Source organism: Sus scrofa, chromosome 3, assembly GCF_054392235.1.
Source record: "Sus scrofa isolate SSC_HxYL_T2T_F1_AM1 chromosome 3, Sscrofa_HxYL_maternal_Yorkshire_Landrace_v2.0, whole genome shotgun sequence".
In the NCBI taxonomy this organism is placed as follows: domain Eukaryota; kingdom Metazoa; phylum Chordata; class Mammalia; order Artiodactyla; family Suidae; genus Sus; species Sus scrofa.
This window is the reverse complement of record NC_139385.1, coordinates 58,548,346-58,559,353: the sequence shown is the minus strand read 5'-3', so window position 1 is coordinate 58,559,353 and position 11,008 is coordinate 58,548,346.

Genomic DNA, 11,008 nt, shown 5'->3' with positions numbered 1-11,008 from the left:
TGATGTCCCCCCCTTTCCTCTTTAGGGGTGGAATTTCAGAGCTATGGGAAATAGCACCACCCAGGGTGTAGTTAAGGGTAAAACAAAGAGGAGGTCCCGTCGTGGTGCAGTGGTTAACGAATCTGACTAGGAACCATGAGGTTGCAATCTGACTAGGAACCATGAGGTTGCAGGTTCGATCCCTGGCCTTGCTCAGTGGGTTAAGGATCTGGTGTTGCTGTCAGCTGTGGTGTAGGTCGCAGATGCAGCACGGATGCTGTGTTGTTGTGGCTGTGGTGTAGGCCAGGGTCTACAGCTCTGATCAGACCCCTAGCCTGGGAACCTACATATGCCGTGGGAAGTGGCCCTAGAAAAGGAAAAAACAAAAAAGAGAGAGGAAGAGAAAAAGAAGGATAAAACAAAGAATGTCACAGTCATCTGTGAACGCAGTCACCTCCAAGGGTGAGAGCCAGTGAGTTCTGCCCGATGTGAAACTCAGGATCCGGGCCCTGACAGCGGAGGTGCATATCAAAGGAATAATTTCAGGAGCCCAGGCCTCTTTTGTTCCTGCTCCCTGCCCTTTGTTGCAAAGACTCCTGTGTATTCTAGCTCCTCCCTCATTGCTGGACGGCTACCTGAGATGCTGTCTCCTGGGCTTAAGTCCTAATTTTGCCCCAAATAAAACTTAACTCTCAACTTTCAGGGTGTGCATTTTTTTCTGTCAATGATCGACAATCGTATCCACCACTCTCTCTTCCTCACTCCAGTCCCTGGACCCCCTAGGGCATGTGGAAGTTCCCAGGCTAGGGGTTGAATGAGAGCCTGCATCTGCTGGCCCATGCCACAGTCACGGCCACAGCAACGTGGGATCAGAGCCATGTCTGCGACCTATACCACAGCTCACAGCAACACTAGATCCTTTAACCCACTGCACGAGGTCAGGGATTGAACCCGCTTTCTCATGTCAGGTTCGTTTCTGCTGAGCCACAGCAGGAACTCTTGCACTCCATTCTTAAGTGTGAGTGCGCTACGTAATGAGAGACTGGCCCCAGGAGAGGGGCTGAGGGCAGGCACCCCTGACCAGGGCCAGGAGGGAGCTGCCTGCCAAGGAGACGCTTGGTTTTATTTTGTTGGGAGTTTTTTGGCCGTGCCTGTGGCAGGCTAAAGTCTGAGGGCCAGGGATCAAATCCAGGCTGCTACCATGACAAGACCAGGTCCTTAACCCACTGCACCATAAGGGAACTGCGAGACTATTAGATAACCCACAGCTTCTGCATCCAGGCCACCAGTGGGTGCTCAGAACACATGCCTGGAGAGAATCTATTTTATAAATGAAGTAAAACACATAGTGAAAAAGTGGAGAATAAAAAAGAGGTGATTGATGTTTGTGGGAAAAGCACTGTGGAGGGGGATCCATCCCGGTCTCCCTCTGACTCATCAATCCTACCCTGATCTCTGGGACTAAGTGGGTGAGAAAAGGTGCCCTCTGGGGACAATTCTGTGACTTATCTTTGCTGAGGTCTCCTACTGGTCCCAGTTACTACAAATCCCCAGCATGCCCCTGCACAATCTTTTGCATCCGTGCTTTGGAAAGAAATGCCATGTTTCCTGTTTCACAAGCCCCAGGGGTAGATTTCTTGACAAGGTAGCTTGTAGCTACTGAAGAAATGTTTGCCTCTTTTGGAGGTAGCAGTCAAGCGAAAATGCTGAAATGAGGATGGAAAAGAACCCATTTCCACAGCAGGATAAAACATCCTTTTTAATATCCTCCAGTCTCCACACAAAAATCTTCCATGAAGAAGTATTAGTAATGAAATGAACAAATATTTCAGGCAGTTAGTCCAGCATTGCGATCACTCCTGTTTTGTTTGGGAGCAGCCGACGTGCAAGCTCACTGCCTGTGCACCAGCCCTCCCCCAGCATATGTGACCTGGCCAGTGTTTACCAAATGCAAGCAGGGCACCAGGGCCAGAAGGGCACAGGCCACCTCTAGTGACAACAAAGGAGAGGGGACACAGTCTCCTACTACAGGGTCCCAGATTGAGGAATGCCTCCAGTGTTCTGAGGACAAGAGCAGCATGTCACCTTGGTGAGAATTTAACATCTTTGGCGTTCGCCACACCTCTGAAAACTAGAGAGGCTGGATTCAATGGCGGGTTTCATCCCATCAGAACTTTAGACAATGACAGTTTTCGTTAGTGTCTGGATCCCTGGCTTGAGAATTTACATCTGGGACGTCAAATTCTTACTGATCTTGAATTTAGTGGGGGAACTGCTTCATCTCATTGTTAGAGTATGTTTGTTAGACTCACCTGTGGGGCTTTTAAAGGACTCAGATATCTAGGTCTCACCCCTCCCCCAAGATATTTGGTTTCAGTTTGCTTAGAGCCCAGGCATTGCTAGTTTTTTTTAAAGCTCCTCAGGAGTTCCTGTTGTGCCTCAGTGGTTAACACACCTGACTAGGATCCATGAGGATTCAGTTTCAATCCCTGGCCTCACTCGGTGGGTTAAGGATCCGGCATTGCTGTGAGCTGTGGTGTAGGTCACAGATGCAGCTCACATCCCACATTGCTGCAGCTGTGGCTGTGGTGTAGGCTGGCGGCTATAGCTCCAATTCGACCCCTAGCCTCAGAACCCGCATAAGCCATGGGTGCAGCCCTAAAAAGACCAAAAACAAAACAGAACAAACAAACAAACAAAAAACCCTAAAAACAAAAACAAAGCTCCTCAAATGATGTGACCAACAAGGACTTCATTTCCAAAATATGCAAACAGCACAGACAATTCAATAACAACAACAAAGCAATCAAAAAATGGGCAGAAGACCTAAATAGACACTTCTCCAAAGAAGACATAGAGATGGCCAACAGGCACATGAAAAGATGCTCAATATCACTAATCATTAGAGAAATGCAAATCAAAACAACAATGAGGTACCGCCTCATAGCGTCAGAATAGCCATCATTAAAAAGCCTACAAATAACAAATGCTGGAGAGGGTGTGGAGAAAAGGGAACCCTCCTACACTGTTGGTGGGAATGTAAAATGATGCAGTCACTTTGGAAAACAGTATGGGGCTTTCCTAAAAAACTAAAAACAGAGTTGCTATACCATCCAGCCATCCCACTCCTGAGCAAATATCCAGAGAAAACTATATAATTCAAAAAGACACATGTACTCCAATGTTCATTGTAGCTCTATTCACAATAGCCAAGACATGGAAGCAACCTAAATGTCCATCGACAGAGGAGTGGATAAAGAAGATGTGGTACATATACGCAATGGAATATTACTCAGCCACAAAAAGAACAAAATAATGCCATTTGCAGCCACATGGATGGACCCAGAGATTATCATGCTAAGCAAAATAAGTCAGAAAGAGAAAGATAAATATCGTAGGCTATCACTGATATGTGGATTCTAAAAATGATACAAATGAACTTATTTACAAAACAGAATCAGACTCACAGACAAAGAAAACAAACTTTTGGTTACCAAAGGGGAAAGGAGGTAGAGAGAGATAAATTAAGCATTTGAGATTAGCACATATAGATTACTATATATAAAATAGCTGTATAGCATAGGGAAGTATATTCAAAATCCTGTAATAATCATGAGAAAGGAAATGAAAAATTATATACATGTATTTTCTTTTTTTTTGGCTGCACCTGTGGCATGTGTAAGTTCCCCAGACCAGAGACCAAACCTGCTCCACAGCATCAACCCAAGCCACTGCAGTGACAATGCCACATATTTAACCTGCTGAGCCACCTGGGAACTCCCCATTGGAAAGGTTTTTATTTCTCCTTCTTGACTAACTGCCCTGGTTAAACCCTCCAATACAGGGTTGAATACAAATGGTGAGAAGGACTGTCTGTGCTTGCGTGTAATCTTAGGGAGAAGGCTTTCAATTATTCACTGTTTTTTGTTTGTTTGTTTACTTGCTTGCTTTTTAGGGTTGCATGTGCAACATATGAGAGTTCCCAGGCTAGGGGTCAAACCGGAGCTGCAGCTGCCGGCCTACACCACAGCCACAGCAACTCGGGATCCAAGCCTTGTTTGCACCCTACAACACAACTCACTGCAACGCTTGGATTCTTAACCCACTGAGGCCAGGAATCAGCCAGCGTTAGTAGTTGGGTTCATTACTACCGAGCCACAACAGGAAACTCCTTAATTATTCACTGCTAAATATATTAGCTAGGGGGCTTTTTGGAGATGCCCTTTACCACACCAAGACAGTTTCTTTCTATTCTTAGTTCGTCAAGTGTTTGTGTTGTTGTTGTTGTTTTGGCCACACCTGTGGCATGTGGAAGTTCTGGAGCCAGGGAGCAAACCAGCACCACAGCAGCAACCTGAGCCTCTGCAGTGGCAGCACCAGATCCTTAACCCGCTGCACTGAGGAGCTCCTTTTAAGTGTTTTTACCATGAAAGGGTGCTGGATTTTGCGTAGGATCTCATGGGCTCTTTGGGCACAGAGACCAAGGGTTGAGAACCCTGAGACAATGACTGTGCCAGGCTTGTCCTTCTCTTCTCCTTCCAGTCCATCAAATATAAGCTCGGAGATCCCCAGCGCAGGGCAATAGGTATGGCTATGATTCCCAATCTGCTGGTGGAGAGGCTGCGCCTGAAGAGGGCGAGATTGCCCTGTCCCCCAGCTCAGAGATACCTTCTGGATTTGATACCTGTGCAGTCCAGTTAGCTGCTGTGCGGCTCCTACCTGTACGTCCAGGCTGGCCTGTGGGTGGGGGGGATTAAAGAAGGGTCTTTTTCAACAACTGGTACTTGCACTGGACTTCAAGAGGCTTTTCTTCAGTGAGCCCAAGCTTCACCCTGGAACTTATTAATAATGAGGACTCGTGGAGTTCCCGTTGTGGCTCAGTGGTTAATGAATCTAACTAGGAACCATGAGGTTGAGGGTTCGATCCCTGGCCTCGCTCAGTGGGTTAGGGATCTGGCATTGCCGTGAGCTGTGGTGTAGGTCGCAGATGCGGCTCGGATCCCGAGTTGCTCTGGCTGTGGTGTAGGCTGGCGGCTGCAGCTCTGATTTGACCCCTAGCCTGGGAACCTCCTTATGCCATGGGTGTGGCCCTAAAAAGCAAAAAAAAAAAAAACCATGAATCTTTATACCAATGTCATCCTAGAACAATTTTCAGCAATAGTGTCATTGAGGAAGAAGCCAGGTAGGCAAACATGCTCAAGACTCTCTAAAGTCACATGCAGCCCTGAGAGAAAGTGTAAAGTCACATGCAGCCCTGAGCCCAAGAGAGGAGAGGGCAACTGGAGTAAGAAGGGCCAGAGTGGGGGCACTGGCCACTGGCCCTGGTTTTCTCCATTCTAGGACTGTTCCAAGCAAGGAAAAGAAACATTTGGGAGAGCCATTTTTTTTTATTTTATTTTACTTTTAGGGCCACACCCATGGCATACAGAGGTTCCCAGGCTAGGGATCGAATTGGAGCTACAGCTGCCAGATGACACCACAGCCACAGCAACACGAGATCCGAGCTGCATCTGCGACCTACACCACAGCTCACGGCAATGCCAGATCCTTGACCCACTGAGTGATGCCAGGGATCAAACCCATATCCTCATGGATCCTAGTCAGGTTTGTTTCTGCTGAGTCATGAGGTGAACTCCCTGGGAGAGCAGTTTTAACAAGTGACATTGGTTTGAAATCTTCTGTTTAAAGAGGAAAGAAAAATCCAGGGGTCAGTGGCAATGTGTTCAAAGCCAGAATGGAAAGCTAGTCTGTCATCGCTAGTCTGTCATTGTAAAGATCTCAACCAGCTGGCTGCATCTGCCCCCTGACTTGGAGAGGCGAGGGGGGCGCTGGGGCCTCTCTGGATGCCTGGCAGTGTAGATTCTGGCCTGAGCAAGAGTAGCCACAAGTGAGCACAGTGATTAAAGGGAAGGTAGGGTACAGCGGTGGACAGAAGAGCCCTTAAAGAACGGATGTCTGTGTGGGCTAAACAGGGAATAAGCAGGTGAATGAATAATTTCCAGTCCTAAGTGCTGTGGACAAGATAATATAGAGACTGAGGAACGGGAGTCAGAGGAGACAGTCTAGACTGATGCGAGTGAGCTGAGCCCTGAAAAGCCTGGTGTGAGAAGGCAGATGCCGGCATGCGCCCTGGGGGAGGGCAGGCCAGGCCAGCTTGTCCTCCTCTGGCTCCTGCTGGCCAGTGGGTGACAAAGCGCTGAAGGAAGAGACTGAGATGGTGGAGGGCGGCCTGTAGGAGCGAGGACTGTGGCTATTTGAGAGTAAGAGCCACTGGAGGTGTCAGGCAGGAGAGTGACTTCACTGGATTTCTCTCCTGCTCTGCAGGCAGCTTGGGGACCACAGGTGTCACCTACCCAAGTACTTACAGGTCTCAGTCATCATTCACCACAAGGCCAGATGGGAGCCCTTTCCTCTGCTGACACCAGGCCTGGCCCAGGTGTTCTTTCCAGCTTCTTTGAATTGCACTTTAAAGCTACTATTTCACACAAATTCACATTAGAGGTGACAAGTGAAACCAGAATCTGCCTATAACTGACGGATAATGTAAATCATTCTTTTTTTTTTTTTTTGTCTTTTTAGGGACACACTGGCGGCATATGGAGGTTCCCTGGCTAAGGGCTGAATTGGAGCTGCCCCTGCTGGCCTATACCACAGTCACAGCAACACAGGATCTGAGCCACATCTGCGACCTACACCACAGTTCACGGCAACACTTAAGTGGGATCCTTAACCCACTGAGCAAGGCCAGGGATCCAACCGGCGACCTCATGAATGTTAGATTCATTTCTGCTGAGCCATGACAGGAACTCCTAAGAGTGAATCATTCTTAAAATTACTTTATTTTATCCATTTGACTTCTGCTTATTATACAAATATTTAAGTGTGATCGAAGATCTTACTTCCATATGCAAATGAAAATGTGCTGAAGCTGGTAGTTTTTACAAGCACGTCCTGAGAGCTGGGCACGGTGCCAAGGGAGTCTCCTGCATTCTCTTGTCTAATCTTTATAACAACTCAGTAGGCAGATATGGTGATTACTTTTACCTTCTAGATAAGGAATCTGAAGTCCCTCCTGGATAAGCAACCTGGGAGGAGGGCCTCTGCCCTGTGAGGGGTGCCACCACTGGGGCGTTTCACACACAGCTCATGTTCCAGACTTCTGAAAAGGGAATAATTAGAGTTCTAGGTTTACTGACCAGAACCAAAAATTAAATTTGCTCATATGTAAAATAACCTTTTCTGGAGTTCCCATCATGGCCCAGTGGAAATGAATCTGACTAGCATCCATGGGGACATAGATCTGATCCCTGGCCTCACTCAGTGGGTTGGAGAGCCGTCGTTGCTGTGGCTGTGGCTGTGGTGTAGGTTGGCAGCTGTAGCTCCAATTCACACCCTAGCCTGGGAACCTCCATATGTCGTGGGTGTGGCCCTAAAAAACAAAACAAAAACAGAAAACCCCAAATATTTTCTGTCTATAAAGTCTTGATATTTTAAGCTCTCTCAATTCTTCTTTAAATTTCTTAAATCTACGGGTTTTACACTTTGGGCTTTATTTTCTTTTTAATGATAATCTTATTGCTTTTCAGATTGGCTTTTAGGGAATTTTAAAGTGTTGTCTTGTTAGGACAGAAGAAAATCTTTTCCATGTGCTCCCATTCGAGCTTGACTACAGCAGCACCAAGTCCTTTTCTGTGTGTGGTGATGAAGAGCAAGCCTGCTAGTCAGAGCATGTCTACTGGGTCTGTGACTTTCCCCACAAGCCATGCTCCTTTACCTGAATGCCCACCTGGGCAGGTGGGATGAGTGTCCCCGCCTACCCTTTCCAAGGAGTGAGGGCTTTAACAGGACAGATGTGCATGTAGCATATTTAATGCTCCCCCCATCCTGGGCAAAGCAAGAAACTTTCTTGATAAAGACAACTCTGCGGTGGGTTTAGGAAGGACCCTGGCTACCTGCATGTGGTAAGATATTGTCAGGTATAGACAGTACATAAAATCAAAGGTTTGGTTTTTTTTTGTCTTTTTGCCTTTTTCTACAGCCGCTGCTGTGGCATATGGAGGTGCCTAGGCTGGGAGTCTAATCGGAGCTATAGCCATGGGCCTACGCCAGAGCCACAGCAATGTGGGATCCGAGCTGAGTCTTCCACCTACACCACAGCTCACGGCAATGCCGGATCCTTAACCCACTGAGCAAGGCTAGGGATCTAACCCGAAACCTCATGGTTCCTAGTCAGATTTGTTAACCACTGAGCCATGATGGGAACTCCCAAACAAAGGTTTATGTAAAGTTGTTCATAGTGAGTCAGTCATTAGCGTGGAAGCCAACTAAATCAGTAAGTGGTCAAGTAGATTCTGACATAAGCATATGGCAAGATATTAAGCAGCATTAATTATTATGTTTTCTTTCTTTTTTCTTTTTTCTTTTTTTTTTTTTTTTTGTCTTTTTGCCATTTCTAGGGCTGCTCCTGCGGCATATGGAGGTTCCCAGGCTAGGGGTCCAATCGGAGCTGCAGCCGCCAGCCTACGCCAGAGCCACAGCAACATGGGATCTGAGCCGCATCTGCAACCTACACCACAGCTCAAGGCAACGCCGGATCCTTAACCCACTGAGCAAGGCCAGGGATTGAACCCGCAACCTCATGGTTCCTAGTTGGATTCGTTAACCACTGAGCCACGACGGGAACTCCTATGTTTTCTATTGCTATTTAATGGCAGAAAATGTTTACAGTATAGAGTCAAAATTAGAGATTTCAAAATTGGGTTACTCAATTTTTAAAAATTACTTAAAAATAAAATATAGACATTACTCTTAGGAAAGCACATATATATAAAACTGAATTTTACTTAAAACATGCATTTATGATATGTGTAGATATATAAAAAGGTGGGAGTTCCTGTCGTGGCTCAGGGGTTAACGAATCTGAAGAGTAACCAGTAGGACGCAGGTTCGATCCCTGGCCTCACTCAGTGGGTTAAGGATCCAGCATTGCCGTGAGCTGTGGTGTAGGTTGCAGATGTGGCTCGGATCCCGCATTGCTGTGGCTGTGGTGTAGGCCGGCGGCTGCAGCTCTGATTTGACCCCTAGCCTGGAAACCTCCATGTGCCATGGGTGTGGCCCTAAAAAGCAAAAGAAAAAAAAGAAATGGGTGGCTACCTTTCAGTGGAAGGTTATGGGTGGATACAGCTCTGGCTTTTTATTTTGAAATTTTTCGAACATGAAAGAAAGTTTAAAAGGATGGAATAATAAATGGCTTTTAACCATATGTCCTTGGACTAGATTCTGCCATGCGTGTGTATCTAAGTTAACAATAACCCCATAATAATGGTTATCTATCCATATTCAAAATGCCCCCCAAGTCTTTTCTATCTGCTTTATTCTTTTTTGGTCTTTGCCTTTTCTAGGGCCGCTCCCGTGGCATATGGAGGTGCCCAGGCTAGGGGTCCAATCGGAGCTGTAGCCGCCAGCCCAAGCCAGAGCCACAGCAATGTGGGATCCGAGCTGCATCTGCAACCTACACCACAGCTCACGGCAAAGCCGGATCCTTAACTCACTGAGCAAGGCCAGGGATCTAACCTGCAACCTCATGGTTCCTAGTCGGATTCGTTAACCACTGCGCCATGACAGGAACCCCTGCTTTATTCTTTTTCGATCCATGATTCAATCCAGGCTGATGCACTGCCATTGATTCCTGTGTAATTTTTCATCTTTTTCAGTCTAGAAACAATCCTCCACTTTTTCCCCATGACAGTGACTTCTGAACGTTTCCAGAATGTAGACCATGGGTGATTATTAGCATATTTTTCTTTTTATCTCTTTTCTAGTTTATTACCATGAACAATTGTTTTCCAGAAAATAACAAAAGGTTAAAAAAATTACTTTTTGGTCATTCCAGTTAAGTGACATTTAGTAGGGGTTGGGTTTGTTACCAAACTTGGGTCTGTTCACCCATGTGCAGTAAAATCCTGACAATGCTTTGTGATGAAGGAAAGGAGCAATTGCAGGGCCCATGCAAGGAGAATGGGCAGCTCATGCTCAAGAGAACCAAACCACCCGATGACTGGTTTACAGGGAAGAGTTTTTAAAGACAGGGTGTAATCTCAGTATGGGCTTAGCTCATGCACAATTTTCTGATTGGCAGACGGTAAGGTAAGCAGGTGAGGTCACGCGGATCAGTCTTTATCAATCCTTAAGCTCCAGCTGGTCTGGGGTCTACATGCTGGTGCTCAGCACACAGTTAACTTCCTCCACCTGGTAGGATTTTTAGCACTTGCCAAATGGCTCAAGGACCCGGCTCAGAATATCATCTATCGCCCTCGAGGAGGAACTAAAAGTCCTAGACTTGACTTTATGACTAAACTCTTATTACTTTGTCTTGCTTGACTGCTTTCCTTTGTGTCTGTATTTTTTTTTTCACTTCTCTGATTAAATTAGCTTTTTGGTACTCAGGGAAGGCCTAGGAGGCTAAAGCTTTTCTCTAAACAAGAGGCAGGGGACCCCTGGGGAAGGCCCTGCAGAGACCTGCTTGGTTTTAGGTTGGAGAATGACTGGTAGCCACTCTGGACAGAAAGCCGAGCTCACGGTTTTCTCTCTGACAGTGAGCACAGGTGGTCATGCTTCTCCTACCCCAGCCTCAACGCTTCTGTGGTCCTGCATGAGGCTGAGCAAACCTGGAGATGCCAAGTGTGTTCTCAAGGTCAGAGCACCAAACCAAGGGTTTGTGATACGTCTTTCTTCACCATCAATGGACTTAATCTCGTGGGCAGTGTCCCAGAGAGTGGGTGGGCCTTGGGAGACACCTGCTGCTAGGGATTGTGTTCATATTTCACAGTCCTGGGCCTAGCAGGTGAATGTCAGCCTAGCTAGGGGGTATCTTCAGGGCAGGTTGTGATCATAGCTTTTCCTGAGGTCTATTGGGAAGAACGCTTGAAGGGATGGGGCTGTGTCAGATCTAAATGGGAGCAGACAGTGTTCGTGGAGGACAGAAGGCAAGAAAAAGAATCAGTAGAAGAAAAAAGAACCATTTGGGTTT